The sequence below is a fragment of the Pseudopipra pipra genome, chromosome 7 (assembly GCF_036250125.1).
Source record: "Pseudopipra pipra isolate bDixPip1 chromosome 7, bDixPip1.hap1, whole genome shotgun sequence".
NCBI lineage: Eukaryota > Metazoa > Chordata > Aves > Passeriformes > Pipridae > Pseudopipra > Pseudopipra pipra.
The window spans coordinates 34,674,444-34,699,261 of record NC_087555.1 but is presented as its reverse complement, the minus strand read 5'-3'; the positions used below and the strand labels follow the sequence as shown (position 1 = coordinate 34,699,261).

The following is a 24,818-nucleotide window of genomic DNA, read 5'->3' as shown; positions in this document are numbered from 1 at the left end:
GAGAGGCAAACACTCCACTGCTGGCAAGCACCCAGAGCTTCTTGAACCTCATGTACTCTTCCCTAATAAATATGTCACTTCAATACCAGCCATGGTAATGCAGTGATAACAGCAGGAGAATAACTCTCTTTATAATTGTGCGAGACATCCAGATATATTCCCCTGTCTCCCTGACTAATGTTTCCAACATGACTTGTTAGCTTCTGCAATGATCAAGCAGCTATTAAAGATAAAACTGTGTTAACCTTTTCAAAAATTAGAAGAGCATGACTGTAACTGGAACTACAATGGCTTCCCGGAGACTGGAGCAAAAGGGTGGAAGATCATCCTGCTGAGACATTAGTAACGGGTGTATTATTTATTTAGGATGTCTGGAACACATATGGAGGATGTGGCCCCATGGAAATGCCTCGTCCCAGCTGTGTAACTGCTCTAACCTATGCAGGCAGGTAAGCAGAGAGGTCCTGGATCAGCTTTTATAAGGAAGGTAAATTATATCTCTATTTAGTTTTCCTCCTTGGCACAGGGTTTAGCAGACTGATCATAGTAAAAGAACTCTTGAAATTCTGAAATCAACCACATTTTTTTTTCATTTTGATTTTAAATTGGATCCCAAACCATCTGAATCCTAAGGAACTTATTGAGAACTGACTAACCCATCACAGTTTGTTCACTTTTGTACCTTCAGTCACAGATCCATGAATGAGACACGAACATTATACTTAGTATAGCAAAACCCTCAAAAATGTTAACAGGGGTGTCATGTCATCCCCTGAGCTGACAAACTAGAGGTGCTGGATATTCAAAAATTAGCTTGTCTGATATTGCAGGCAGGTAAAATTCATCCTCGGCATGCATAAACTGTAATAAATAAAGCAGGTCTTTGTTTACTGATAAGTATAATCTGTAGACTACAAGTGACAAACAGGTAATAAATCCCAACTAGAAATTAGAACGACTGACAGTCCAAAAGTACACTAACTTAGTCTACAATGAAAACCTTTTTGGATTTGTTTTCCTAAATAAACTTTCTACTGAAGTCATCAGAGCTGGTGGTAGAATAAAGCTCATAATAAAAATAGATAATAGCAGAATGGAAATTGCAGAAATGTAATATACGATCCCAGGCACATGGAATATTTATAAGGTCTGACTTGTATTAAACTAGCATCTCAGTCACATTTTTGAGATTTTAATATCTGCAAGTCTTCCCACAAGGGCTGGTAAAAAGATCATCTGAATGAGTGTGTCCAAATTAACTGTTTTCCTCTCTCAAGTCAGGTTACCAAACACTGTGAACTGTTCCATTTGGAGACTGGGTCTGCTGACTGCTTTTGTAGAACAAAATGGAAAGAAGCAAAATCCATAAGGAAATACACAAAGGGCTAAGCTGCCCTGTGTGTGAAAATGTTTCATGATGTAGGAGTTGTTGTTGTCTCAACGGAGCTAAAATACAGCCCATAAAAATTCAGACAACAAAGAGTGGGTTAGGCAGTAATGAAAAGTGCCTGATTTACAGATAAAAGAGAGAGTTCTCCCTGAACTTGGCTGTTGGTGGTAATTTCCACCATGAGAAATTCACTCTAAATGGGCAGTGAATCTCATGGGGGTTCCCCCAGTGGCACAAAGCAAGCAACAAGCAGTGCAAGAAATTTTTCACTATTTCTCAGTTTATTCTCTTAATTTTGTTAAGAAACAGAACAAGCCTAAACTACTAAATAGAAGAATTTTGAGATCCAGTCAAGAGTTCATTTCCTTGTCTGATCTTCTTGCTTCAGCTGGTCTTCCTACATCTAGCCATGAGACAAATAAATGTACATCTACCATGTTACACACATTTCTCATCTTGAGTGTGAGTTAAGACTTCAAAACTGCAGGTTAAATTAGGCCGCTCTCATACCAGTGTGAACAAGGCAGCCAGGGATATTATATTTTGCATATGTTCTCTGATACTGGAGTATAAGGGTCCCATCTGCTCAATAACATACTTGCCTATGAAAGGAAATAGAAAAATAATCTCCAATTCCTCTTCATGAAGGATAAGCATTAAAGTGGTACCAGCAGGTTAATGTTTATTCTGAATAAATAATACAGGAGATGTTTGCCCAAAAGAGTTCAAGGTCATCCTCTTCCTTCACTCAATTCCTGTGGCTGACAGGGATGATCATGGAGGGATGCACGAACCCTGAGCCAGCACCCAACCCATATTCCAGAGATTTAGTAACAGGAAAAGATGGAAAGGTAAAGTTTGCTGGAAAAAGCAACTTGAATATAATACTAAAGAAAAAAACCACCTACTTGGTAGCTGAAAGTCTCAGAACATCTTTTCTTATTAGGACATCTGGTTCCACCTCTAACCTGAGCAGAGCTATGAGAAGTTGTTAGGGAACCTGGGAAACTCCAACCTCATTCCCAGCACTATGTTTCAGCTGAGAGCTGAAATATTGCAGACATAAAATTTCTATTGAACTGGGACAAAAATGGAGTACAGTAATACCTGTATGTAAATTAATAGTGAATAAGAGGGCAATACTAAAGCTATCAACTAGGAAATCACCTTAATACTGTAGAATATTCTTTTGTTCAAACATAAACTTTGTGAAGTCAGAGATATTAAGAAAAAAAATCTATAGATCCCTCTGGTAATAAACAATGAAATTAAAATCCAGGCAAAATTAAATTTGAAAAGATTAATGTTCCTTTTCATATTTTGATGACAACTATAAACATAATGCAATTTTGTGAATTTACAGCTTTAAAATGTGAACTGATATCCCACAGTGGTGCAATTTCAGTCACAAAGCAGACAAATACTTTTTCTTCCAATGTCCCCACAGATAAATTGCTCAGTAGTAATGAAATGGCTTTGAATTTCTTAACTACCACTTAAAATGATGCAGAAACCAGTAAGTAATCTCTAATTGAAGGCCTGTTGTATTTAAAATATATGTAGCAACACACTGATGATTGTTTCATATCATGAAAATATATGTCCCAGATACCTGAATACAAATTTTGGAGGATTCTTCTCCAAAACCATTTTGTAAAGTTCTGTGGCTTAAACTGCATATTCTTTTTTCTCAGTCCTCTGATATATAAACACTTTAGTGGCAATAACCATGTTTAGCCTTTTGAAAAATCATTAAATAGCCTAGGAGGACTCTTGAGTTCACTGGAAGGTAGAAGAATATGGAAATCCTGGTGGACCAGTTGGAATATGATGTCCTGGGGCAAACTGTAAGGAATTGGAGGGCTCTTTCACAGAAACAAGGAATATCTTGCATTATTGGTTTGTACACTGCATGCACCCCACCACCACCCAAACCTGATGCACACATGCAGTTGATAAAGAAGGAAAATCACAGAAGGAGCAGGACAACTGTGAGAGAAGGTATAATATGAAGGAGGTGCTCAGACACTTTATGAAACTTGAACTGAAAGTCAAGTGGCAAGGGACAACTCATGCTCTTTTCCTCAGTGTCATGCCTGTAGTCACAGTACCAGACCCTTTCACAGTAAGATTAAATTTTCCCTAGCTAAGTGAAAACATGAGCTCATAGTAAATAATGAAAACTATGTCTCCACCTGTTTTCACATGTAGAAGTTGTTCTAAGTTTGCCCTACCTGTTATTTTCTCTTTGGATTTTCTCTGCAGAATATTTAAGGAAAATGTACACTTCACCTCCACTCTCTCTGTAATTCTTTTTAATTCTAATTATGCTTAAGGAACCTTGATGATCAGATGTCCACATTTCTGAAGTCAGAATTCTTCTGCTATTATTAGATAAAATGCAAATAAAACAGATCTCCTAATTTTTTTCCACCTGTATTCGGCATAACTGCAGAATGTAATGCTTAAAGGACATTTTAAATCTATTTTCCTTAGCGGTATTTTTTTTTTTCAGAAATCAGTTCCCACATGGCACAAATATGCATAATAATCCACTTGTACAAATAAGCAGTCAAAACAATTAGGAGTGAACAATGTCATGTGGTTGCCATAGAAGTGACACAGTCACGCTGCAGACTAACAGGTTTCAGAAAACTCTTCAGGGCATTTCACGCTTTAAGGCCCTCTTTCCACTGAAATTATAGCAAAACCTGCATTAACTTTGCAGAAACAGGTCTGGCCCTCTGCCAGATGCTGAGTGGGTAGGACAAGGAGAGGGGAGGAAACATCACGGCAGGAGCTACCAAGGGCAGGGAGTAGATAGAGCCTTTGGTTCCTGCCACTTGATTTCAATTAAATCCATTGATTTTTGTTAGCAAATGAGGGATTTTGCTGCATCTTGCACAGAGAGATAATGGATTGGAAGAGGAGAGTCTTTGAGTAGAGGATTCAACATCCCCAGCTTCACAGGGCTTGCCTTGAAGGCCAGGATCAGATGTAGGACAGTGTGGACTTTGACTTGACCCAAGAGTGTTGGGTCTCAGCACTGCTGGAGTTTCCCCTTGAACCATAGAATCACTGAATGGTTTAAGTTGGAAGGGACTTTAAAGATCATCCAGTTCCAGCCTCCTGCCATGGGCAGGAACACCTTCCACTAGACCAGCTTTTTCCAACGCCCATCCAGTCAGGCCTTGAGCACTTCCAGGGATGAGGCAGCTGCAGCTTCTCTGGGCTACCTGTGCCAGAGCCTCACCACGTCTATAGTAAAGAAATTCTTCCTAATATCTAATCTAAACCTACCCCTCTTCAGTTTAAGGCCATTCCCCCTGTCACCCCTTGTCCAAAGTCCCTCTCCAGCTCTCTTGTAGCTCTTTAGGTACTGGAAGTGTCTCTAAATTCTGCCCAGAGCCTTCTCTTCTCCAGACTTTGGCAATTCCCTCATAGCCAGCCTTGCTTAGCCTCTGCCTGGAGCTCACTAACCATTATTCTGGTTTCCAAACCAATGAACACATTGCTAGTCCTATCCAGACAAAACATACGCAGTACTCACCACCGACATCCCTATCAAAATATTTTTAGATGTGGAATTATAACAGCCATTAAATATTTAATATTAAGTAACCTGTGGGAATTTTAATGTATTCTACGTGAATAGAATACGTAAAGAAATGATAAAAAGGTGAAAAGAAATGCAAAAGCTGGTTCATCTGAAAGCATGTAGCAATTTTCTGTTGTATTTTATATATGAACCCATAAAATTTATAAGGAAGAAATTAAATGTATAAAATGATTTATAGGTGGATTAAAAAGGCTTGCAATTTTTTTAGTTTCATACATCTTCATGGAAACGGTTATAAATCTCTGTAACTTAAATTGCTTATCCAAGTTCTACAGAAACAGCATAAACAGAGCAAGCAATTATCTGTAATAAACTTTTTCTTTAATATTGTGGCATTCATGGTTTTTTTAAACTACATTTCGTAATTTATTTTGTGCTGTATTAAATTTTACTTACTAGGCTCACATATTTTTTGCAATTTTGCAGAAACTGTCATCTTCCTTGTAGTGTGACCCAGCCATTATGTGTTAATAAAATAATAATGCAACATAATCTGCCCTTCTGGAAATTAATTTATATACATATAATGTTGTTTTCTCCCTTATACACCACAAAATTATCAAAACTCTAGAAAAATCCCTTTGTAAGTGTACTTCTCGGAGCGGCTGAAAATTCAGTTTTCATTATTGCCAGTACTGACATTTTAAATGATAATTTGAGCAGTGTTTCCTGAGGTTCAGGTATCAACTGTTACACTCAACAGAAGAGTCTGATATTTTTTGTGTCAGCCATCTAAAAATGTTCGATTTGAAGTGGTGTCAGCTTTGTCAAAGTAAAGCTCCACAAGAGTGGAAGACATGGGATTTTCAGGAAAGCAATCTTTTCCCTTAATCTATATCTTTAAAATAAAGTGTTATCATTTGCTTGGAGCAATGCCTAGGAATGGGACTCATGGCTCTGTGAAGCACGGAGCAAAGCTCAGAGTAGAGGTGATCCAGGAGCAGGGTGAGATCAATGCTTAACTGGTTTGGAGAGCAAAACCACTTGGACTGATTGCAATAGATGCAATACATTGCTTGTACCTTGTGGTGTAAAAAAGACCCCAAAGTTTGCTTTGAATACAGAAAAAGACAAGCTATAGAGATTTATTGCAGTATAGAAAGGGTGGTACTTAGGCTGTGTGAGGGTTTTGCAAGTGGGATGGAGATGTGCCAGCACTGTGGTTCAAGCCATGAGGTGTGCAACCCTGATTCTCACCTAAGGAAATTACAGCCAGAAATGCAATTTCCACTCAGCGTAATGCTCCTCTGGTGTGTTAACCTATGCAGTGTCATCTCCACTCGGTGCTTGCTCGTTGTTGTATTCCACGGCCTGAACTCTGTGTGTTAAACTTCATGCAAATTGCTCCAGTTTTGAGGTCGAGGTGGATGGTTTTGCCTTGAGAGACCAAAGCTTTGAGTCAGCTGCTTCAGGGATATACACCAAGTCACTGCTGGCATGGATGGTGTTCGAGACAGACCCTGGAGCCTGCAGACTCCAAAAGGTGAATGAGGATGTCTGATTTTGTTATTGGTAGCTGTAGACAGCTTTTAATCTCTGTAGGCCTCCTGTAGCTTGGACATGATTATCCTGACTGCAGCCCACACAATGCTGACCCTTAGCAGGAAATCAGTGTTGGTCCTTGCCACGATGATGTTGGCATAACTGATGGCATAAACCTGTATTTCTAACACCCAACTCTCTGGATAAATCAGAACAAACCAGGGTTTCCTAAAAGCAGAAAGATCAGCTGGCCACTCAACCCAATTCGCTTTTATAATTCTAATTAAAAAAAAGTACATCACTTTTATTGCAAACATCTTCCATGCTTACTTGCCTTTATATTTCGTCTTTCAAATCTCACTGTTAACAGTGTTAACAGCAAGAGCCAGATTAAAAAAACAAGGTGGTCTCTGGCTTGTGCAGCCTATGTGAATTCCTGGGATTAATAATGTTTTGCTAAACTCTATTTTCAGACAGTGAACATTGCACTAAACATGGGATGGCTAGATAGGTAAGACAGTCAGGTAAAGTTTCTTACCTTGGTGCTCTCTGTTTCACTAACTGTAAAGACTGAACCAACCTATCTTAAAAGTATATCTGAAACTTCAGGAATAGCTTAGCCTGGATAACCCTGGGTGGTTTCCATCCCCAGCTGGGGCTTCCCTGACTCATTGCCCCTTTGTAGGATGCTGTACATGATGTGACAGCTGTCAATGTTTTCTGTCAAATGTGTTATGTTAATACAATATCAGCCTCCCCTTAAGGCAAGTAACATGAATTTTTTCCGGAGGAGTGATTTTTCCTTAACAGATTGGGTGATGGCTATCTCATACAAGACAGCTAAATTTCAGTGATGTAAATCCCACTCTGAGTCTGTTTACAAAACAAGGGAAACTTTTAGGGGTAAAAGAGAGTGAAAAGTATTGTTAGGAAGACAGAGATGCCGTATGGATCACAATTCCTATTTTTCCTGTGGAAGAGCATTTCCAACAAGCAGGTTCTCCTTCTTTAATTTCTCACAGTTGATCCTCACAGGAAAACATCTTCAAAAGACAAGAAAGGAATTAAAAGCTTAGAAGGCAACTGGTTAATACAAACCTGTAAAATCTCTGGGTTTACAGTACATCACAATCTTCCTGTCACCCACTCTACAGTGCTGAAGACCTTCATATTTTACCCAAAGTAAGGTGATGGTCCCTTGTCCCCTGTTAACAGCCCTCCCTACACCGATGTGCCATCTCCCTTCTCTGCCACAAAGTGATTAACACAATTAAGTTGAATTATGAGCTCTTGGATCTGACCTACATTAGGCTGAATTTTGTTCTTCTTGTCAGACTGACAAAGAGGCTCTGGCTTGAAAGTCTATCTGTTTTCTAATTATATTAGTTGGTTTCATAAGGGATATTACCTTTCCTTATAAAAGATATTTTTCTTAATGTTAAGCAATTTATTCACTCAGAGAGACATTGTTGGTATTTCATTAACTCGATTTCCTCAGACTAAGTGAAGGGCACATGGGAAAATGTCATTTGGATATCACCTCCCCTCACTTCTTCTTCCCTGGCTAAGCTATGTCCCTGCTTTGATGCCAGGGAATACTATATTTGTCAGAGTTTGGTGCAACCAGCTTGACCTGTTTTCTGGTCCATTTGCCAAGTCTGGCCCTCTCCTGAGGTGCCCTAATCCAGCTCTAATGAAGTGAGTCCCATTCAGAGGTTGAGCTGGTGAGAACTTGCAGGCGTTGGTTCCTCTCCACTCTCCCCTCCTGCAGAAAGGCTTTACACTGCCCCTCAGTGAGATGCAGGCTTTCACCATTCCCATCAAAGCATCCTCCCAGCAACACAGAGGGGCCAAGGGCAGAGAAAAATCTTGATATGAGATAGTACAATTCCATTTTACTCTGCTCCTCAGTCTATTCTGACTTCTTTCAGGCAGGACGAGTCCTGCCACTTCACTGCAAATGCTCTGTACAGAAAGTACATGTACATTAAACCATTTCTGTGAGCATGTTTTACTTCTACTCTGCAAACAAATGGGAGCAGATAGCTCCTTTCCCTCAGGAGCTGCTGTCTGCTGAAAACTGAGAGTCGCTGGGATATGCAGATGAAACATCTCTTTCTCCCCACCAAGATATGAAAGCAGAGATCTCCTTACCCTTCCGAGTTCCAGGCCAAGGGGCTTCGACACACACAGAGCAAATGGGAAGATGTGTGATTAGGTAACTTCCAAACTTCAGAAACATTTTCATTTCAAATTCTGACTTCCTGCCATGCCACATATTCTTCTGTAAGCAGACTCCGAGGCAATTTATTAACAGCTCTGGAGGAGTGATATCTGCAGAATCTGTTTTTCAGCTTTTGACAGCTGAGCCAGGCTAATGTTACTGTTTCAGAGTGTCATCTCTGGTGTAAGGTATATTCTGTATATTCAATGAAGTGTCCTTTAAAGGTGCAAATTAAACAGCTTATCTGAGGCAAAGAGCTAAAAAACCTCATGCTAATATTTTAGATAATTTATCAGCACATAGGGAAAAATGTGAGTAAATAAAAGCTAGACTATATTTTCCAAAGAAGATTTTTTAACAATAATCTACTGTAAGCTTTAAGCTCTGTCTATTTCTGACTCTATTTAAGTAAATATTTTAATAAAATGTGTTGCATTTCAAGAACTACAACATCAAAAATCTATACTTGAAGTATTTTTCATTTTTTAAAATAAAAAAAATTAAACAGTGAAGACACTTCTACATTCTTGAAAGCTAAAAATCACCTAATTTCAGACCTGAGCTCTGAAATGAGGGGTTTTAAAAGAAATACCCTAAGTATTATATAATGAAAAGTTACAAAGGTTTTCAGAGAAGGAATAAAGAGAATTTGATCACATTGGGGATTTAAAATGAATCATGGAAGTCTTAACATTGTTCTTGAACTTTCCCAGAACAGAGGTCTTCCTTGGATGAATGTTACAAGGAGAGTGGAAGAAACAGCTAGACTAAAGTAGGATTGACACACATGATGAATTACAGTTCATTAATCCAATTAATGAGTAATTCCAGCAGCTTTAATCCCAGATAAAGCTCTTTATCAAAGCTCTGTTGGCTAGTGCTGCATTAAGAGCCTGTCAGCAAGTCCATTGTAAACCTCTATTATATGAAGCCTGCCATGCGCTGCCATAGCTTTTTGGAAATATTTTGTCAAAAAAAATAATGAGAAATACAGAGAAAGGAGCAGTCTCTACCCTTGTTTGACTGGATTCACATTACAAAAGAACTAAAGGTACATTTAAAATGACACAGGCCAGCTGAACATAATGTCAAATATTGAGAAGTGCTCTTGGGTTAGAAGGCAAATGTATGTTCCTGTTTCTGATGTCATCTGTGTGCATGATTTCTTTGTGCATGTCCTATTGACTAATGGGAGCCAATAAAGTATAATGAGGTGTTTCGAAAACACTCTCTGTTCCATTTTTACTCTCTTTAATTTTTTGGTAGCACTATCTAAAAGTGTTATGATTTCTTCACGCTTCAGAAATACAATTCCTCCTCTGCAAATCTCACAGGCAAAGAGGGACAAAGAAAGGGAATAAAGAGAGGGAATGAGTTTACACACCAGTCGCCTTCATTCTCTGCAGACAGCACAGCAGAATAGAGCACATAAGAGGGAGTTAAATGTGAGATAAGCACCTGAACTTCTAGTGTGTGCTTAAGAAGGTCAAACTAGGGATTAAAATCTGCATAGCAGAAGGAACACTGTATCAGGACTTCTCAGAAAACCAGGAAGGCTTCCAGCTCAAGAAGCCAGTTCAAATTCCTACCTAATATTCCTGTTGCAGCAGCCCCTCTTCCTCCCAGCAGTTGGTCAGCTCAAATATTTGTCCACACGCTGTGATGGAACTGAAAACAGCTGGCCCTTCACTGAGACCCTTCTGAAAAAACTCAGGTTGACAGCTCTGGATAATGCTGTGCAGCAATTTTGATTGGGGGAGTACTTGGCTACTCAATACTATGACCATAAATTAGTTTATTTTAATGATGGAGAAGACTTGCAGTACCATGAGAGTCTGTGCAACATGCCCAAAGGTTGCTCCTTGCTGCTTTGAGCAGCTCTGTCAGATCATCCTCTGCGTTCTCACTTAGCAAAAGGTGCATTACCAAGACACGAGATCCTGCTGTGATGGCTATTTAAGTAGAAGGGCATCCTTTCTGATGTTGCCAAAGTGCCAGTTGTGGGATGATGACAATTCACACCCAATTACACACAGTGATGGATTCATATTTCTTGATCAATGACACTGAAGCCTTCTGGAACAACATTGCACAATGACCCTTCATTTCAAAGATCAAATAAGATGATTAGTGACATGCGGAAACAAGAGTCAGAAATTCATGCATGTCAAAACTAGTTTTAACCATTCTCTGCCTGTAACAATGCTCCTGAACTGGAAGAAACTGCAATCACTCCATCACAGAGAAAGGGTTTGATAGAAACAAGCAAGAGGAGAGATTATTGGAGCAGGAACACAATCATCTCAAAAGTACCTCCATTCAGCAAAAGCAACATCACAATTTGAAATCAAAGGCTAAATACTTGTGCCACCTGTTGATAGAACTTCAGATTTCGGGACCTTGAAAATATGGTGTAAAACAGGAGCTTTGATGAAGTCTCAATGTACTTCAGTGTGACAAAGCACTGATCACAGTGATAGTGGATCAAAGGTTGGACTTGATGATCTCGGAGGTCCCTTCCAACCCAGTTGATTCTATGATTCTATGATCCTATGATATTATTACAGCTGACCAGTCTTTACTTAAGTGTTTGAATCAGGGTCAAAAAGGAGTGTGGTATTTAAAATGGTCTTTTACCCTATTAAAGCCATAATGGCCTTTTGTTTAAATCCCTGAAGGTTTGTCCTAGATTATCCAAAGGGAATGTTACATCCTTCAGAAAACACAACAGCCTGTAGAAAGGAAATGGACTTGATTCACATCTTGTTTTTTTTGTGTAAACATAATCATGACTATGTGAGCCTATCCAGGAGAAATAACATGTGGATCAGTATTTGACTAATGAGAACAATGCCTGTACTTGTTTTAGTGACAACCATGCCTGTGAGCGTTCAGGAGCACCAGCCAGGTCGTGCTGAAAATTGCTCAGCAGATTAGAAAACAAATTGCAACAAAAGTCGTGGTGAACGTCAGGGCCCCTCCGGGCAGTGCTGGCTGCACCCTGCTGCTAATGGGGTTCACACCAGATCTTCAGTGCATTTACACCCTCCAAAGGCCAGATCTGCCAGGTCACTTGGTTTTCTGTTTGGAAAGCGAGGAAACCCACCTCTGCAAATCCATGAGAAAGAGCAGATGTTCCCTGGGAACATTTCTGCAGAGTAGGAGTCACTGTTGGTGCCGGCAGATTTGCTGTGTCCCACCTTTCGCCCTCTTTGTGGGAGTGCCTGGGAAACTTCTGCTGCCATCAGAACCTTTCGCACCCAGAGGCCTCCCAGTGCAGCAGCAGCATTTCAGGGACAGAAGAGGAATTCTAAAACACTTGGCAAATCACAGGACTTGCAAGACTTTGACCTTGATGGATACACGAGCCGTTGTGCTGGACATCCACAGTGCACTTCATATCCTGAGAGGGAGTGGGGAACTGAGAGAAGGTAAGTGAGTGCACTTAGAGGGGAAGAAATCAAAAACAAGGTTAAAAAACTAAAACCGATAAAAGCACAAGATTAAGACAAAAATGAAAAGAAGAAAAATCACCAAAGACAACAAGGCTCTTCAATGTGGGGACAAGACAATCATGCAATAGTCTTCCAAGTGCTTTTAAAGCTGAACGGGCATTTATATTTGTTTTCTTGCATTTTTGAAACTTCAACAGTAAAAGCTGTAAACAGTCACTCTGAAAGAAGCCAAACAAATCCACCCTGTTCAGACATTCTGATATGCTACCGCTTGTAAACTTTCCTTTAAAAATGTCTTTTGCAAGCAAGAAACTCGCCACGTGTTTGTAAATGGGAAATTAAAGATAAGAAATCCTGAATAAAGCGGGTCTATTGATATTTGCATTCAAAGCACTTTGCAACTATCAGTCAATTACCTCAACGTGTTTTCTTGCCGTCCCCAATCTGGCTGAAAAATGCAAGCTCACAACTTCTCTGTGAGATAGGTGTTATTAAACCATCTTTCAGAGCTGGAAACAGAGGAGAAGGAGAGGTGGGTGGCTCATCCTGTGCCATGGTGGTGCTAGTGGCAGAGCTGGAAATAGACCTTTAGTCTAAATTATAAGGCAAGACATGGGACAGTTTTTTTCAACAGATGTTTCCACCTCAGGATTTTATAAGCCTCCATCACACAGGTGAATTGAAATTTCATTATCTCCAGATACAACATGCCTCCTGCCACTCACATAGCTTATTTTCCTTCTTATGATAATTACAGTAAAAATAATTCTTCTTTGTGAAATCTTACTTTTAGCTCAGGTTTCCCTCAATCACTGACTCTCCACTGCTTCAGCACAGTAATTGCTGTGTTCTTATAACTAGACTGTTTTTTCTTAGGCAGTACTAGGATGAGCAGTGGGAGGACAGAGGTATGGTCTGGTGGTGTTTATCAGCTTCAGTTGTCAGCTTACAAGGCATTATGTGATGTACGTGCCCAGCTCTCACTGTTTGCACTGCTGGCAGTTTGTATGATTCCTCTTTATTGCCTTTTGGCTTTTTCCCTTAAAAACAAACAAGTAATCTGTTTGTTCCCCGAGGAAGGACAGGTAGTGTTTTTTACATCCAATAAGGAATCCATTCTGGGACACTCATTTTTACTCTGATTTTTATCATAACAACAGCACTTCTATGAGCAGCCATTCACTCTGTTCTTGCTACATAAACCATATTTTATTAATGATATTTTTTTACAGTGACAGTTCACTTTGTGCCCAGGCAAAGGTATTTTGGAGTAAGAGGAAGATTAGCTGTTTTGCATTAATTATCAGAGGGAACTACACAGTTTTTTCTCCACATCTATGCAGGGAGCAGCATCCAAGGAATATTTGGATCCCCTTGTTCCAATGTCAGGCAAATCTCTTCTAATGAAAAGTTTAAAATAGTTAAATAAGATGGATCAGGATTTTTCAGTCATTAGAGTAGTTCTTAATACATGACACATCATTTTTTCCCCAGAATACTATAGTGATGTGAGTATCCTGGTAAAGACTAAGGGTGAAATAATTAAAAATGGCTGAGTGACCTTGAAAGTCATGTCTTTCTGAGCATCAGTAGGGGCTGTGCACATTAATTAGTGTTTTTCAAACACTACTCTTAACATTTACCAAAGCAGCAAAACTTTCCCTCAGTCAGTCAAGGGCAGGACTGGCTAGCCTGTGACTGTTGGCATATTTGTCTTTATCATGATTTTCTTAATATATGGTTTAATTTGCAAAAATACATTTAATATTTTGTTAAGGAAAGCTCCTTTGAAAATATTTGTTTATTACAGCTCCATTTGAAAACGTGCCTACGAATAACAGATTCAATTGCTAGTACTACAGAGTAGCTACTTCTTATCAATGACAGAAATGTGAGAAAAAGGACACAAAAAATATGATTTATTAGACAGGACATTAGTTCAAAGGTTGTAAATGCAACTAGTTAAATTTTATCAATCTTGATCATAACCAAATGTTAATTGTAATATGACATTGAAAAAAATCTTTGTTTTCACTGTATTTAATAAAAAAGTCCTGCAAAGAAGAAATTGGTTAAGGTTTACAGTTAAGCACATCTTATTAATAAAAGAAGAGTGAAATGTCTGACAAATGTCAATATATAGCAAATAGAAAATTTTTACAGCAGTATCTATTTTATTGCTAAGTTATTTCAGAAGTCTCATAGTCAGGAACACTGGAGACTAGACTAGATAAGACACTGAGGTAACAAAAGGCAAAACAATCTTGTGGTAATAAAAAAAGGGAAAAGGATTAATGTTTTCCATTGTCTTTAGTGGTTTTATGCTTGGCCTGTAAGTTATTGCAGTCAAAAGATGGAAAAAATGCCTTGTTGATATTTGGTTGGGTCTTTCAATATTATTTTATTAAATTATGGTGTGATTACATTTCTGTGAGTGTTAAAGTAAATAATTTTAGATAAGGAGCTTTAATATATTTGTTCTTTACCTACTCAAAGGTTGATCATACTGTATTTGTTGACTCTGAAGACAAATAACCTTGTCAAGGGATGCCTAATTGCCGACCAATACCATATGTGCTTGCAGAGATTGAAATATGCACTTGTGTTCATAAAGGTAACTCAAGCCAGAGTCAACTCTCCACACAGAGCCAAATTTTGATTCTCTGGTAGAATTTGCCTGCCTCTAGGGGCTTAGATTACTGCTTGGATAAAGTGCACTGATTCAGTTCCACCAGATGAAATAGAAATTCCAGCTGTGAAGGACTCCTGCAATTCAACAGTTTCCCAACGCAGCTGACTCTGAGCACGAGCTTAGACACTTTCCCCATACAGGGCTCAAGCTTTTAGCAGCCACTGATTCTGCTTCAAGTAGAGGTAAAGAAAAGAATGATGGTTTTTTGCTTCTATCATACAGAAGGTGTTGGGAAGATGGTCTATAACCAGAGGATTGTGTTGCAATGCTTAGCATGAGTTAAGGCATCCAGGACAGATATAACTTGCTTACAGATTTACTTTAGGTTTGGACATTACTTTATGCTGCTTCTTTTGATCATCCCTGGATTTCAACATGTTTTCACTAGAAACCCAAGTTGGAGAGGAATAGGTAACATTGTGTGAGTAAAAGCGTTTTCAGTAAATATTTTCGAAGCATAGTAAGATAATTTTTAATTACGCATTCCTCTACATTGCAAGAGTTCCAGCACAAAGCTGGTCCAAAGACCAGCTAGATGCAAATGACATTTTCTCATTTCATTATCTAAGCTAGCTAATAATTTCCTGAAGATTTTAAATGGGCAACAGTCGAGTCATGACCTTTCTTAAGCTCATGGAGGTAAGGAGCAGTTACATTGGGACTGCGTGAAAACAAGCAGGTAAGTTCAAGCACATGCATTTACTTACCCTTTCATGGACATCAATTTACTTTAATCTAGACAGTTCTTAAAAGGATTAAGTTAAGGATCACCAGCTTGTACAGGGACAGGCTCTCAAAATGCCATCAGGGAATGGAGATCCTCATCCTTGCTGTAGATTGCAGTATAACATAAGGGCCCTGCTTTCCCACTACAGTGGGTACATACATGTGGTGTTATTTATTGATATTTTCATACACTGTCTTAGTTATTCCCACTCTGACATATTTATTTGGTGTATTTGACTTTTTAAAATATATATTTATATAGTTATGAGGTAGTTACATATAGACTTTAAATCAAATCTTTTTCATCTGATAAAGGTAGATCTCAGTGCCAATATTATCCTACTACTGCCTTTGTGACAACTGGAAGATTTTCAGCAGAAATGAAGAAAAAAACTGCTTTCAAACTTCTACTCTTGCATTGTCAGTAGCTCAGGAACAGTCATCTGAGACAGAAAATTTTATTAAGAAGTCAACTATCATCTTAAATTGAAAATATATTTTATAGTATCCACTGTTTATTTTTTTGGTATAAGTATGTTTCACCATCTCCCACTTACATCAGTTGCAGGTTTTGGATCAAAGGCAGGGAGGTGGTGAGTGAAACGTAAATCCAGACTTGCACCCCCAAAAGAGTTCCCAGGCAAACATGAACTGAAGTGAACTGCAGGTCCCCAAGACAACCTCTTAAATAGTTTAATAAGGCACCTGAGGACCAGCTGTTGCCTATTCTCAGGGATGATACCATCACACCTAAGCTGATTTTGTACCCCTGAGCAGGCAGGACCAGAAGAGTCTAGAAATGTCAATTGAAGGAACATCTGAAGATCATCTACTCCAGCTTGCTTGAAACAGGATGATGACCAAAAGCAGAAATGACAAAAATGACCAGGATGATCACCAAGACCAGTAATGACCAAGAACAGGGATGATTCTATCCCCTCCTGGCAAGACTGTGCAGTCAAAACTGGATTACCAAGAGCAAGCATGCAGACAAGAGAAAAAAATAAGTTTCCCAGCCTCCTCCCCTGTTATGTTACAGCTGAGAGCTTAAGCCTCTTGCAATGAGCTAAGTGCAGACTTCATATAAATCATGTCTTTCACCCACCAACCAGCTGCATTAAAATTAATAAAAATGTAAAGAGAAGATCTTAGATTAATTAGCAATTGAATATGGACTACACTTTTATGATCTGTAGATATTAGGCAGTTGCAAGAAGATCTCTTTAGTGCATAGCACACAGCCAAAAACCAAAGGCATGCATCTATAAATTTCATAAATTTATATTGCACTCTGTGTATATATAGAACTGCTGCTTGCATGTACCACAAACATTACAGCGCTGGACAAAACTGCTGTTACAAAATTATGGTTTGCAATTTACCTCTCCAGAAAATACTGCTATAAGCAATGTCCAGTTTTCATTCTTGGCTCTGTGCTGCCTCTAATTTTCCAGCTCGCTTGAATGAAGCAGAAGAAGGTCAAGTGACTGGTCCAAAGTTCCACAGCTACTCCAATGTTCATTTGGCTACTAGGGCTTGCTTAATCCCTTACACCACACAGCATCCTACAGGGAAATTATAGAAGAGGACAATGAGATTGCCAGTTATTTTTCTCTATTAAAGATAGTGAGATTGCCAGTTATTTTGCTCTATCAAAACCTTATATGTAGTGTTTCTTATATTCTAGTTTTAATTCAGAAACCTTCTAGACTGAGGCTGCTAGACAGACTTAAGAGAGCAAATATCACAGAAGTACTTGAAGTAGTAGACAGCACCTTATACTTTATCATTATTTTGTTGTCACAGCTATATTTGTTTTGCAGTCTTCCTGATCTGAATTTGTGAAATTGAGTTCTTGACTTGGATGAAGCGCTGCAGAAGGGACTTTGAAAGCACACTGACAAAGAGGTGGAGAGCTGCAGTCTGTTCCCACAAAATCAGCAATAAAACTGACTTCAATAAGCGCAGGGTGAGGTGGGGAATGACTCTATGCAGCGGCATCCCACTGGTTGCAGTGACCTGTTTCAGTGGGCTTGAAAGCCAATTTTCGAGGAAGACAGACTCCATCCTGCTTTGCCATCAAACTGAGGTCACACAGAGCCTGTGCAGGCTACAGGATCAGACACTGAGAACATCTAAATTTTTTTGTAGGCTGATCACATTTTTCAAGTGAAAACATTGAGGCACTTTGAAAATGAATTGCATATAAGCAATTTAAATAAATTAGGATCTGTAGCTTACTGGTATCGCAGTATTTTTTAATGTAATTAATAGCATATCAAATGGATTGCTCTTCTAAGATAGGTGAATTATCACAGAGATGGCTGTTATCTACTACAAATACTTTTTTGTTATGTGCTAGGTTTATGAAGGTCAGCCATGCTGTGATGTGAGTGACTGTTGAAAATATTAGAGATTTCTAACCTGTACTGTTCCTGTTATTATTGTAAGAATTGTATAAATTGTAATAAATGGTAATACATACTCAACCTTTCACTTAGTTTTGATGGTGTGTCCCCTACACTGATACAGCAACTGGAACACGTGGCAAACCAGAAAAGTGAATTTTTTCTGTTCACTGAAGATACAGGGTGAAATGACTGAGAGGTTAAATCCCAGTTTGAGTTGCAAGTCAAGTGAAACAACGAAAAATTTCACTTTGATGAGTCAGATCTAAGAATGTTGCTGTAATGAAGGATAATTATGATGACAGAAATTAAGGATAGAATTACGATAATTGAAAACTGTTGCGGCAGATATTAAAAGACCCTGGAGTTCTGGGGCTGTTAAACATTACCATTAAAATCCTGGTAATTAAAAATACTTGACAAAGGATGGGTGAATATTTAGCAAAACAAAAGCTTAACTATTAGTTTCTGATAATCCTGTTAAATTACACACTGTATTTATTACATGTTTGAGTCTTCTGTGACTGAGACTGCTTGATGTCATAGGTGGTTTCCAGCATCTAAACCTTCCATCTTAAATCTTTGGAAATAGGTTTAACTACAAAAAAAAAAAAAAAAAAAACCAGAGAGAAGAAAATACCAGGAAAGCTCTTGTGCTTCAGCCCATTGCTCTAATCAAGCACAGACACGATAAGATATATGAAGGTCTAATTCCCATGAAAGTTTGTTTGTGACCCTGTTCTTTGCATTGTATGACTGAAATGTCTCAGTTCCTGCACAGCTGCCTAAAGTTCATTTCAGGCTGAGTTTGTGGCTGTATGGTGTGCATTATTCCACTCTCTTTTGTGCATTTTTGGGGTACTTTTTCTCTAAGGGAACTGCTTATATTTTCTATTTTGAGAGATCTTCTTAGTTTAGCTATCCTTGGGTTACAGAAAAAGCTGCTTCTGATCGTCTGTGTAGAGATCAAGGGCAGGAAAAGGGCATCCAAAAGACCAAGGACGTGTAAGATTCAAATGTAATTTTCATACTGGTGTGTATGGTAAGGCTTGATTAGTTTATGAATTATTTTCAACCATTTGAAAATGAAGTGATTTGGGTCCTGGAACACAAAGAAGAAAGAAATTACTGGACTATTCTTATTACAGCCAACTTGGCAGAATTTGCAACTTGACCAGCAAGAAGCTCCCATTATTTTAGGGACAGTATGGGGTCCAACTCTGTAAACCCACAGTCCTGACAGCCCAGTGAAGAAGTCATGGTGTCCATAGCAACACACTGCAGCGTGAAGTATTCCTACACCTCCTCAGCTCCCATCCTGGCACTGCTGGGATATGGACAAACTGTGTGTGACTGATCCTGTTTGTGTCACCACTGTTTTACCTCCACATTACAAACCTTGTTTCCCCCGCAAAGAGCATCTGCTTTCTGCATGACATGTTTTTAATGTGCTGATTTATCATTGCCAGATACAGGATTTTTATTGCTGAATTTTGAATATTGTATTTAAGGTGCTCTTTTTTTCGATTACAGATGTTTTACATATAAATTGCCTTATATTACAAAAAATATACTCTGTACTTCTCGAACAGTCTCATCCTCATGTCTCTTACATTTTGATACCTTACTATGCATGGCTAAGTGGATGTGAGTGTTGTCTGCTTGGGAGAACTGCAACCCAGGCTACAGCTCTGCAGTAGTCATTCCCCCTTGCTCAGGCATGGGCTGTAGTGTTTGAGGAAACACACAGGTAACAGAATTTTGGGTCCTGACCACAAATTTCAGCTGTATCTGCACAGTGGGTGGCCCAAAATTCTGAGATTTCGGAGAGCTCACACTAAGGCCAGAACTGCCAGAGGCTGCAATGCACTGCCAGCTTTGAGCAACCTGGCTGGAAGTGGAGTCATGGAGCTCAGGAACAACACTGCTGACATGGAGCCATCTCTGTCCTCTCTGGGAAAAGGCAGGGAATAGGAATAACAGCTTGTGGGACCTCTGTGAGTCAGTGCAACTGGAGGAGCTGGAAACTGTCAGACCCTAAAGGGTGATGAGAGGATGCTGGCTCCTGTCTCTGGAGCAGATCAGTGGTGAGCAGGTTTGCAGCCATATGGCAGCAGCCATGCTCTCTGGGAGAGATCAGCTGCTGTTTGGAGCCTGTGACACCAGGGAACTGCCTGTCTGGTGTGCCTCGTGTCTCTGCAGTGCCAGGAGAAAAAGGATGCAACAGCAGAGACTGACTACCTGGAAGGTGGTCAGCCTGGCCCTGCCTTCCACCCTCACCAAATCTGGCTGGGATGAGGCCACTACGGACATGAAAAGGGCAGCAGCTCAGTTCATGATGGAACAGTGGAAGAAATAGTCTTCTCAAAAGTATTTTGGCATAGATACATGCCTGTGTTGGACTCTGTTTCACTCTAGGTCATTAAGGGCACCCATGTCAGAAGTTGCTTGGACTCCAAGATCTTGCTAAAGGTGTTCCAGTATCCAAGAAACAGGTTTGGTCCTAAACTTTTGTAGATAATACAAAATATTCATAGTAAGTTATTGCTTTCTTAGCACTGTAATGTGGAAGCACTGAGACCTAAGCAAGTATGACAAATTTCTGCTCCTGCTGGCATCAGAAAAATTACTTGCATCATGTTTTGGACTTTGAGTTCATATAAAGTATTCATGAAGATACATGCCAGCTAACTCAGTACATGGGAGCAGCTCAGAAATTCTACACTGAAACATGTCTTTCCTCAAATGTCTGGAAAGTTTCCAGGTATTGTGTCAGGCCACAATTAATTGAATATTATTAACCGAGCAGCCAAATTTCCCAAACTGCCTTTGGATGATCATTTCCAGCTGGTGACTGACTGTGTCATATTGCAATGGCTATAACAGTTTTTAAAGTAAGCAAAAAGATCAAGTACAACTTGATGTCTAGAGAGACTCCTAAAAATGCTCTTTCTGTTCTCTTTCCCCTCTCTAGCTCCCATCCAAAGGCAGAAACACCACCAAATTTTTGATGTGGTTTACTACTCTTTTGTGGGATCCTACTCCATGACAGCCAAACAGCCAGGAGATGAGGTGCTGTTTGCAGATGCGGCCAGAAGAAAGAAAAGGACACAATAGAGGCTGCAGAAAAGAGATGGAAGAGATTCAACAAATATAACGAAATATCTGCTCAGAAGGGGCAGAAACAAAGAAAAATTAAATGTTACAAGAGCTGAAAAAGAAAGGGACAGCTTTTTGCTGGTAAAGAGCATGAGTAATTAGGTTATCCTACATAATCTGTGGAGAAGACTGGAAATCCCAGAAGGAGATAATGACACTACCAGATCATGGCTGGAATGCAGCTTGTAGGAGATTGAAATTTCTGGAAACTCTTTCAAAGAAATATTTCTTCCTGCTTATGAGAAGAGGATCTTCCTCCTGTCACAAGAATTTTCATCAAGACAATTGTAAGAATGTTTAATTTAATATACCATAGAATTATTTGGGTTGGAAAGGACCCTAAAGCTCATCTCATTCCAATGCCCCTGCCATGGGCAGGGACACCTTCCACTGCACAAGGTTGCTCAAAACCACATCTGACCTGGCCTTGAACACTTCCAGGGATGGGGCAGCCACAGCTTCTCTGGGCAATCTGTGCCAGTTCCTTCACCACCCTTCACAGTAAAGAGTTTTTTCCTAATATCTGATCTAACTCTGCCCTCTGTCATTTTTAAGCCAGTCCCCCTTGTCCTATCACTACACACCCTTGAAAAAAATCCCTCTCCAGCCTCCTTGTAAGTCCCCTTTAGGTACTGGAAGGCTGATATCTATCAGTAACATTTATTTCTACACGAAGGAATATCAGGATGCTGCAGAAAATAACCTGTAAGTGCAGTTCTGTGAGCTGTGAAATCCTGAAACAACTTTCCCATAGTTGTTCCATGCAGCCTGGCTGCTTCCCAGGGAGTGCAGAGCAAAGTAGTTGAAATAACACCACCATCTGCTGGGCACCTGGTGAATTCAGGGAATGGAGAGCTCGTTCAGAGATGGAAATGTGTGTGACTCCCAGCCACTGCTTCTCTGGTACATGCTAGAATATGCTTGGTAAGCCCTCATCATGTAATTCTTCATTATTTCTATTATTATTTCTGACTGATGCTTTTCCAGGCTGCTTTCTATGTAAGACATAGCTAAACAGATACATAATAAAGAATAAAAAATATCTGCCTTGCATGGCATAAGGAAGGAAATGGGGAACATTTTTCATAGTATTTCTGTGTGGGGAGCAGCACCAGTAGAGCAGTTGTGCCCTGTAAAAGATATATTAATTTAATTCCCATTAGGACTGATATTATTTGCTCTTACAGATCTGTTGCTAGGTCTCATGCAGCTGCACCCATCAAGCCTGAAAAGAAGAAACCTAGAAATAGCAACATCCATGGACAAGCTGAGGTGCATACCACAGCCAGATGTGGAGATCAGTATGTCATAAAGACCCAGAAACGATTCTTGCAGCAAGTATAAGTGCTGCAGGATTTCTTGCTGTTGGATGTGTTAGACTTACTGTAGCCTCCATCCGAGCTTATTTCTGGTACAAATGTTTTCCAGTGATGATTAGAGGTATCTGTGACACACAGGTGGTATTCTGCAAAAAAAAGAGCTGGAAAGCCACAAGCCTACGAGCTCAGCTGACATGGGTAAGGCACATCATCTTCTATAGCCTGAGGCACAAACAAGGATGATGTGGCTGGTATTGCATGAAGCATTTCCCCTGCCCTGCCAAATGACCAAAGACCTGCTAACAGTTGGATCAGTAGAGAAATGGCTTTCACGGGAGCCAAAAAAAAAAGGCTAAAATGTGTCTGTTAATGTAGTGAGACAATCTGCTGGGGTCCCTGAAACGAAGATGAGTGACAGTCCTCGTGTGAAAAGACAGTTGAGATTTTCTCCTCCTGCAGAGGAAAAATTGCTGGAGTTATGTGAGACCTGCCCCCACTCCAACAGCACTTCGAGTTTTTACAAACTTATAAAAGCTGTTAACACCCCCTGCTATTTCAGACCCCCATAGGGGTAAAGAAAAATAGGATGAAGTCGTTCAACCTCCTCACTCTCCTGCTCGGTGTTCCTGAAATTTAAAGCGCTTTCCTTTTCAGGGAGAGATGCCCAGAGGAGACACAATTGCTACCTGAGCTGCAAAGGTTTGCCTGGAGGCAGGACAGTGTAACACTGCAGGGTGAGGATCCTGAGGCTGGATGAAGAACTTGGTCATTCTATTACAGGATATGTGGAGATGGGGGAATATTCCTTACTGCAAAGCTGAGGATAAGCAGAAGCTTAGAACAAGGCCTATAGTGGTATGGGCATGGGTGTGGCACAGCATCCCTGCTGTGAGCCCTGCCAGGGCTCCCTCCTGTAAAAATCCCTGCAACAAAATGCTCACTGGGGATATTTAAGTTTGGGGTTTGTTGTTTTGTTTTTTGGTTTGTTGTTTGTTGTTTTTTTTTCCCTGTGTGGCTTTTAGATTAGATTCTGTTTTGTGCTAATGTATATTTTTACAGCTGAATGGTGGTAAATCCCTAGCCTCAAAAATCTATCTTCCCCCTTAGAAAAAAAAAAAAAAAAAATCCTTCCTTCTAATATATTTATTCACTTATATTTACTTATAAATGGAAATTAATAGCATCAGATAGCCAAGGTGCAACTTTTCCATCAGAAGCAGAAGCATCAGTAGGTCCTGTGCATTTATAATGATTAAATATCAGTGGTGTCTGTCACACATGAATGAAGCTGTACCAGGAGCTGACTGTCTTATACAGAAAGAACTTGGCTGACAATTTTTTCTGTGCTTTTTTAATAAACCTGTTACCTATCCCCAAGCTATCCTCTGGTTTATGCCAAGGTATCACTATTGTCCATGAGATGTACTTGCTTCAGTTTCTAATATGATGCGGAGAACATAACCAGTAAGCTTGTGTGAAATTTATACCTTCATCAGAACTATCAAGGAATTATTTTCAATAGGACAACTGAGAGCAATCACACTACTTAATATCATAATGTCAAATGAGAGATTATTGTAATATTGCCAAAATATTTATCAAATAAAGTAGGGAGAGGATGTTTTCAGTTCATCTGTGGAATGACCACATCTGAACAACTGGGATCCTGTGAGTATTTTTAACCTGAATGACCTTCAAGCTGTGATGACTCTGCATATGATACGTGCATGTAAAGGAAGGGTGTTGCTTCTCCTGCTGCTGCTTCAAAGAATATCACGTGGAGGAAGGAGACATATTTAAATGCAGAATTACAATTGGGACATCTGAAATAGTTCTCTGTGCTTTGCAGTTGCTTTCTTGAAAATATCAAGTGCCAGACTCCTTTTGCAAATTTTTCTTCAACAGTTTTTTTGATTTAAATATCCTGTTTATTTTGAAGTGTCGATTTAGCTGTGTCATCCTATGTATTATCATCAAGGCAAGCTGCTTTAGTTAACCCAGGAAATTATTGTTTTCTGGGAATACAAACACTAATAAAGCTATTGGTGCAATAAATTATTTTCTTTTGTATGGAGATCAAGTAATTCAGTGCTTACTTCAGGAAAGACAATACAACATATATTGTGAGTCCATTAACAGCAACAACAAATCTTTTCTGGCTCTAGAGGAAGAATTAATTATTTATAAGTTTCTCATTAACTTTTTACCTACTGTTAACAGTAGGTTTTTAAAAGAATTCCTTTCTGTCTGTGATCAAAGTTTTCAACAAGCCCATTTACAAGCAGCATATTTAGCCAATTTTAGTTATTTGCAGTCTGTAACAAAATGACATTAGCAATTTTTA

General features: G+C 39.4%; 1 long non-coding RNA gene across 3 annotated transcripts; it reads left to right on the top strand.

Moving 5' to 3' along the window:
* Positions 1 to 13,366: 13,366 nt before the first annotated feature.
* Positions 13,367 to 23,567, top strand: LOC135417446 (uncharacterized). 3 transcript variants are annotated; one of them, XR_010432036.1, is made up of 4 exons: positions 13,367 to 15,541; positions 17,395 to 19,014; positions 20,971 to 22,079; positions 22,343 to 23,565. It is a non-coding gene; the product is annotated as an uncharacterized LOC135417446 (long non-coding RNA). The 3 variants fall into 3 exon arrangements; XR_010432037.1 differs by having other exon boundaries at positions 20,971 to 21,442; positions 22,343 to 23,561; XR_010432035.1 differs by having other exon boundaries at positions 20,971 to 23,567.
* The last annotated feature ends 1,251 nt before the right edge of the window (positions 23,568 to 24,818 follow it).